Consider the following 7,701-nt stretch of genomic DNA (forward strand, 5'->3'; position numbering starts at 1 on the left):
CACATTATCAAATTAATCCTTAACTCAAATTTTGGCAAAATTACAATTTTACCCCTAAACTTTTACATATTTACATTTTTGCCCCTAGGCTCGGGATTAAACTTTATTCCTTATTCTTATGTTTTACAACATGCTGATCACTTTTCTCTTCTATGGCAACATCAAATTCTCACTCTAACATGTACTTGTGACTATTAGGTATTTTTACCGATTAAGCCCTTTTACTCGTTTTTGCTTAAAATCAAGTAGTACAAGTTGTCTAACATAATTTAAAACTTCATATTCTATCATAAAACATCAAAATACACAAATTTCACCTATGGGTATTTTTCCAAATATAAACCCTAGGTTAAATTATTGCTAACATAAGCTTTATCGAGTTATCGGATCTCAAAACGTAAAAATCATTAAAAGCGGGCTTGGAATCACTTACTATGGAGCTTGGAAGCTTGAAACAAACCCTAGCTATGGAGAACCCTTGAAATTTCGGCCTAATGAAGAAGATGGACAAAAATTGGCTTTTAATTTTGTTTTTAATTCATTTTAATAACTAAATGACCAAAATACCCTTACTACTAAACTTTCCAAAAATTCCTTCCATGTCCTAATTTTTTCCATGAACTTCAAATTGGTCAAATTGCTATTTAAGACCTCCTCATTAATATTCCAAAACAATTTCATACTAAGAACTTCTAGAATGCAAGTTTTGCAACTTATTCGATTTAGTCCCTACTTTCAATTTAAGCACTTTAGGCATAGAATTTCATCACGAAATTTTCAAACAATCATGCAATCATATCATAAACCTCAAAATAATTATAAAATAATTATTTCTATCTCAGATTTATGGTCACGAAACCACTATTCCGATTAGGCCCTAATTCGGGATATTACAGTGAAAGTGTATGTATGTGATAAGGCCGAATGGCCAATGTGATGAATGTGAAAGTGTATGTATGTGATAAGGCCGAATGGCCAATGTGATGAATGTGAAAGTGTATGTATATGTGATAAGGTCGAATGGCCCATGTGATGAATGTGAAAGTGTATGTATATGTGATAAGGCCGAATGGCCAAAGTGATGAATGTGAAAGTGTATGTATATGTGATAAGGCCGAATGGCCAATGTGATGAATGTGAAAGTATATATATATGATAAGGTCGAATGGCCAATGTGATGGAAGTGGAAGTGTATAACTGTGATAAGTCCCGAAGAACATTTGTGTCAGTACTGTATCCGGGTTAAAACCCCGCAGGCTTTATGCGAGAATATTATCCTGATTAATGTCCGTAGGCTTCGTGCTCGTACTATATCCGAGCTTTAAAGACCCGACGGCTAAATGCTAGGATTCAAGTAAGATTTTGATATTGAGTATCTGCAATAAGTTACCATCAAATAAGTATTATGTATTTAAGATGTTCAGGTACGTATTACTTACTCATCGGTGGAGTGATTTCGAGGTGAATTATCGATCAAACAGTAGGTAAATGTGATTAATATTATAACTCCAAATATGAGAATGATCTAATTGGTAATGGTATGCTTGTATAATGAAGTATGTGATGAAATATTCTTATGTGTTAGTGCATATTCTGCCCAAAAGCCTTATGATTTGAGTATGGGTTGGGTTCACTAGATGTGCCAAAGACAAGGTAAGGATTATGTTTTGTAAGCTTACGATATGTGATAAGGAATATGTTTGGTTCTTTATGTGCCTACGGTAATTTAGTACTTGTCATGTTGAAATACTTAATAATATGGATGTGATTATGAACAAGTGGAAAGGATTATTGAAATTTGAAAATTGATGAAGAATGTGCTTTGGAAATATTTGACATCTAGGTCATTATTATTCAAAAGTATATATGTGACAGCCAAGTGATGCGTTTATTGATATTATAGTTCGAGATGAAGCTCTAGATTAACTTCATCGAACAGTTGAAATGAATGACCAATGATAGTGAATGAGAACACTTTGTTTTGCTTAAAACTTACTAAGCTTACAAAAGCTTACTCTGCTCGATCATGTTTTGGTTTATAGGTTGTGGATTCGACTACCGGTTCGGGATCATCAAGACTTCGTCACACTATCTACCATTACGGCAACTATGTAATTAGACTTAGCTTATGGCATGTATAGGATAGACAATATAGTAGAATGATATTTTGACTATTGTATATAAGCCATATGAAAATGGCATCTTTTGAATGTTTACTTATAGAATTTTATTCTTCTGATCTGATTCCTAATTTCTGGTAACGCCTCATCCTATTCCGGCGACGGTTACGGGATAGGGGTGTTACAGTTCAACCGGAACTTTTGGTGTTACAGTTCAACCGGAACTTTTAAGTATCATTACTCTGTCAATTCTTACTTGAATCATCAAGGAATAAATTTACAAAATAAATATATAGATGCTGAAAAATAACATCATTAATTATAAATAATAAAACATTGCATTTATTTACCGCAAACTTACATCGATAAAAAATACGATCAAATATTTTGATTTAGTCTTTAGCCTTTTTCTTTCCTCGGTCTAACCCCGAATTTCATTCTTCTTGATCTATAATAGCAAATTCAACTTATTTAATATTCAAATTTATCAAAACAGTCCTTAACTCTAACTTTGGAAAAATTACAATTTTGCCCCTAAACTTTTGCATATTTACACTTTTTCCCCAAGGCTCGAAAATGAAACTTTATCCCTAATTCTTATGTTTTATGACATGCTGATCATTTATTTCCCTACGGAGACATCAAATTCCCACTCTAGCATGTGCTTATGACCATTAGGTATTTTTACCGATTATGTTGTTTTACTCGTTTTCGCTTAAAATCGCTTAGCTTAAGTCGTTTAACATAATTTCAAGCTCCATATTCTACCATAAAATATCAAAATAAACACATTTCACCTATGGGTATTTTTCCAAATATGAACCCTAGGTTAAATCATTGCTAGAATAAGCTAAATCAAGTTACTGAGACTTCAAAAACGTAAAGAACATTAAAAACGGGGCTTGGAATCACTTACTTTGAAGCTTGAAAGCTTCACAAAACCCTAGCTATGAAGAACCCTTGAAATTTCAGCCTAATGAAGAAGATGGGCACATTTTGCCATCTTTTTCCCTTTTTTAATCTTTTAATTACCAAATGACTAAAATACCCTTCATTAAAACTTTAGTTATTTTTATCTATGTATGTCAATTTTTTTCCATGAAAACCTAATGGTCTAATTACCATTTAAGGAGCTCTACTTCAATTATACTCTTCAATTTAATCCTTTAGCATCTAAAACTCATATTTATCAACTTTTGCAATTAAGACCTACTAGGCAAATTAAGCATGCTATCTATAAAATTTTCCATCAATACTCTAACACATGCATCTAATCACTAGGTAAATAATAAAAATTAATCATAATAAACTTTTCTATCTTAGATTCGTGGTTTCATAACCACTGTTCCGTTTAGGCCCTATTTTGGGATGTTACAGTTACAAAGCAATCACATACCCAAAGCTCACAGTAGTTTACTTTAGTAACACGATATAAACCTCGTGTTTCCAATTGAACAATGAAAACTGGCACTGAAGATAAAATATGCAAACTTCTTCAAATATTCAACAATAGTTCAACTAACATCTGTCTTTTTTTTCAGTGATAATAATAATCCCATTACAAAAATTCATCAAAATTTAATTTCATTTCTACTTAGATATCAACACAGGCTATAACAGTTCTGAAGACACTCGATAATCATCTTTAACCTGTTGAGTAATCAAACATTTGGATACAAAGTTAGAAGTATCTCATTTTATACTTATTCACCAATACTACTGTCTCAGATCATTGTACATCTTAGTACTCTCCGAATGTACTGATAATTACCACTGTGCTAGATGTCACGATTATTGTAAAATCTCTAGATTTCTCGGTACACAAACTCTATCTCAACACAACGAACAATCATTGGTTCCAATCTGAAACTTTGAATTAGAAATCAATTTATGTTGTACCCTTTTTAAATTCTAATTCACTAACACACTTATTAACCTCACAAATTTGTTGATTAAACATCAATTTAGTTTCTAGCTCAGCCAATAACTACTCATCATCTGATAAGATCAATCACATGTTTATCGGTCATAAAACACACAAAGATTTCTAGCTCAAAACATCTAAGACTATAATCATTTGCCCAAAGTGATAATCAATCACTGACTCACAATATTTCAATAGTTCAAGCCATCTTTACTATCTCAAATTCAGATCTTTCAGAAACATCAAATATTTTAAACTTTTGCAGTCTTCAAAAGGTTACATTACTCACCAAACAATTAATGTCGTTAACTATTGAACACAAATACCATGTCAACCATCTCTAATTCTTGTGTCGAATAACTCTTTACCTGATACATACTAAACCAAAACTGATGCTTCAGTTAGCAATGTCTTCAACTGTTTACCACTTTATTAATAAATATCATATCATGCAGACTTCACAAGCGCAATCTACAAAAACATTTCTCAATAAAACCGTTCTGATGGATATAATTCTGTATTATATCTTCTAGAATATGAATTCTAAATTCAGAATATTCATCTATTTACCCATGAACGTTCAAAGTTTATTTCCACCCTGTGGACAGATTCAGATACAAGTAACTTGATTAATCCTTCAAGCAAGTAATCCAAACACACTAGACAACTGAATCAATCTCAACTATCAAGCAATAACTTTTCAATTATTAATCAAAGAAGATTTGAACAATACTGAAGCCACAACCATCAGATGGATTAAAATCATGTGCCATAATAAGGCCGACATCTCAACCGTATAGATATATAATGTCCCAGTTATCAATAATGCATTTTGAACACAAGAGAAATTCGAATATGATTTCAGTAGCAACAAATGTGTAACACCCCAAACCCGGCCCAGACGTTATGGCCAGATCTGACGTGTCACATGGACTTACGACTTAGTATGCATTCGCTAGTTTAGGTGATTGGGGTGGTCTTTGTAAAAACAGCACTTGAATGAAAAGTCGGTTTATCAATCTTTAGGCTATCCATTTGTTGTGCTTGTTGAGTCTTGAAAAAGTTCATTAATTTTGAAAACCTGCGTAGCCTAACACTAGCAGTTTCGTCATAGTATAAATATAATCAGAAAATAAAACCATAGCGTAAAAAAAAATTTAAATAGCGGCCTTATTACAACTTAAAACCTAAAATTAAATCAGAATATAAAAATAATAAAAATAAACTAACTTAGAAAAACCAACTTTGCAGATGATGTGGCCACTCCGAATCCCTCACAGCTCCAAGCCCACTATGGTTGGGGATTTCCTGTAGAGGTGAAAATAAAGGGTGAGTAAACTCAGTGTGTAACATAACCCAACCATAGCCCAAAACAGATCAAACCTCAGAGTCAGACTTATCTGGGCCTTGGCCCAGTACAGAAATCAAAATGAAACCCATAGGCCCATAGCAGATACAGAACAAATATATCACGAAGGCAGAAATCCCAACCCAAAGCCATCCATAACACCCCGTACCAACCTTACACCATGTAGGGAGACTACTCGACCCACCCAACCGCTACACACCACAGAAATTGCAGCGAGGCTGCCAGATATTGTGATGAAGTCACCAGATACAGATATTGTGGCTAGGCCACCAAAACAGATTTATATAAGTGGCAAAGCCACCAGATTGCAGCGATGCTGCCAGATATTGTGACGAAGTCACCAGAACAGATATATGTGGCGAGGCCACCAAATTGCAGTGAGCCTGCCAGAATGCTTCCTCTGTCAATATAAACCCATGCCCCATGCAACAAAAATAATATGTTATGGCATACGTATACAGAAACAGAACATCATGCTTTTCAGAAAAAAATAACCCTAGGGGTAAAATCGTAATTTTGCATGCATAAGGGTATTTCAGTAATTATTACCTATTGCTAAGGTTTCATGCTCATTCTAACATTTACCAAGTAATCAGAAGTACTTACCTCATCTTTTTACCAAAATGGGCCTGTTGGCCCATTGGCTCGTTTTCGGCCTATTAAGCCCAAAAATACCGTTGTGCTCAAAAATGCACACTCTGCACTCTAATCATCCAAATGCACCAAATTCATTAACAACTGTCTCACGAGCGCTTGCATGCTCGCGAGTTCACAAAATACCAACGTTTCGGTATTTCGGCTTTTACCGATTCAGTCTAAGGGAGGGTGTCGTTTATACACCTGGTTGATGACAATTTATGACGATATCTCCCACGCGATAATCCTACAATCGATAACTAACACATTAGACTTACGAATTAACGATAACTAACATAAATCCACGTCAACTAACCAAATCATCACACAAGTTAGTCATTTATGCACGAGGGGTAAAATAGTTATTTTACCCTCCAGGGGTAAATCAGTAGTCCTACCCTACAGGGGTATTTTAGTAATTCTACAACTTATCCACTTGGGCTTACGGACCCATTGGGACCACATGGCCCATTTTAGCCCATGCGGCCCGAAATAGCCGTCCTACTGCTAGAGTAATGAGAAATACAAAACTGTTAGGAGACTGCAGTTAATCCGCGCTCCAAACACTTTTAGCTGACGCCCAACCCAAACGAGCACGTCACAAAGAAAAAGGGATCAGCCACGAAGGGTATGCCTACTCTCCTCATGCTTTGCGCTATTTAAAGCCAGCACTCCATCTACTCTTATGTTAGCTTCCCGATGTAGGATCCCTCCATCACCAGAGTTTAAAACCAACACCAACTCTTGCCGTCCCAACATAGCAAAATAATCAACCTTTGTGTGCCAAGGGGTTCGAACCAAAGTCTTCTCACATGCCAACTCACGCCACCACCACTAGGCCATCAACTCATTTGTGTCATAAATCCAACACATTAAACTTTAAAGCGCACCTACTTGCTTCCAGATTTATTGAAAAGAATAACCAAAATATATTGCAAGAGCCAAGACTTGAACGTTGGACCCCTTGCTTCCTCTATGGCATCACTTCCTTGTCCCCCAAGTGGTGCCACCTTGCCACTACACCACACTCCTTTTTGTGTCATCTTTTACCCCTTTACTCTTAAAAGCCAAAACGCCAATTGCATCACCTGTTCATAAAATTAAAATTCCGAAGACTACGACGGATTTAACTTAAGTTTGGGCCTTCCAAAGGCCTACTAACCTACGAAAATATATATTTTAACCGACCAGAACACACACAAATTTTAAAAATCACAGAAACACAGAAAACCCGAAAATTGGGGCGTTACAACTTTACCCTCTTTAAAGAAATTTCATACTCGAAATTTTACCTGAATCAAACAGATGAGGATATTGTTGACTCATCACCACTTCTGGCTCCCAAGTAGCTTCCTCTCTGCCATGATTACGCCACAGCAACTTTACTAGCGGAACTGATTTCCTCCTAAAAATCTTAACATCTCGATCCAAAATCTGCATAGGCTCTTACTCAAAAGTCAAGTCTGTTTGGACCTCGATCTCTGCAACCGGCACAACATGAGTAGGGTCAAAACGATACCGCCTTAACATGGAGACTTGAAAGACATCATGAATCCTATTCAACTTTGGAGGTAGCTCCAACTGATAAGCCACTGGACCCACTCGCTTAAAAATCCGATAAGGCCCAATAAACCGTGGACTTAACTTGCCTT

This window comes from Gossypium arboreum, chromosome 13 (genome assembly GCF_025698485.1).
Source record: "Gossypium arboreum isolate Shixiya-1 chromosome 13, ASM2569848v2, whole genome shotgun sequence".
NCBI classification, from domain to species: Eukaryota; Viridiplantae; Streptophyta; class Magnoliopsida; order Malvales; family Malvaceae; genus Gossypium; species Gossypium arboreum.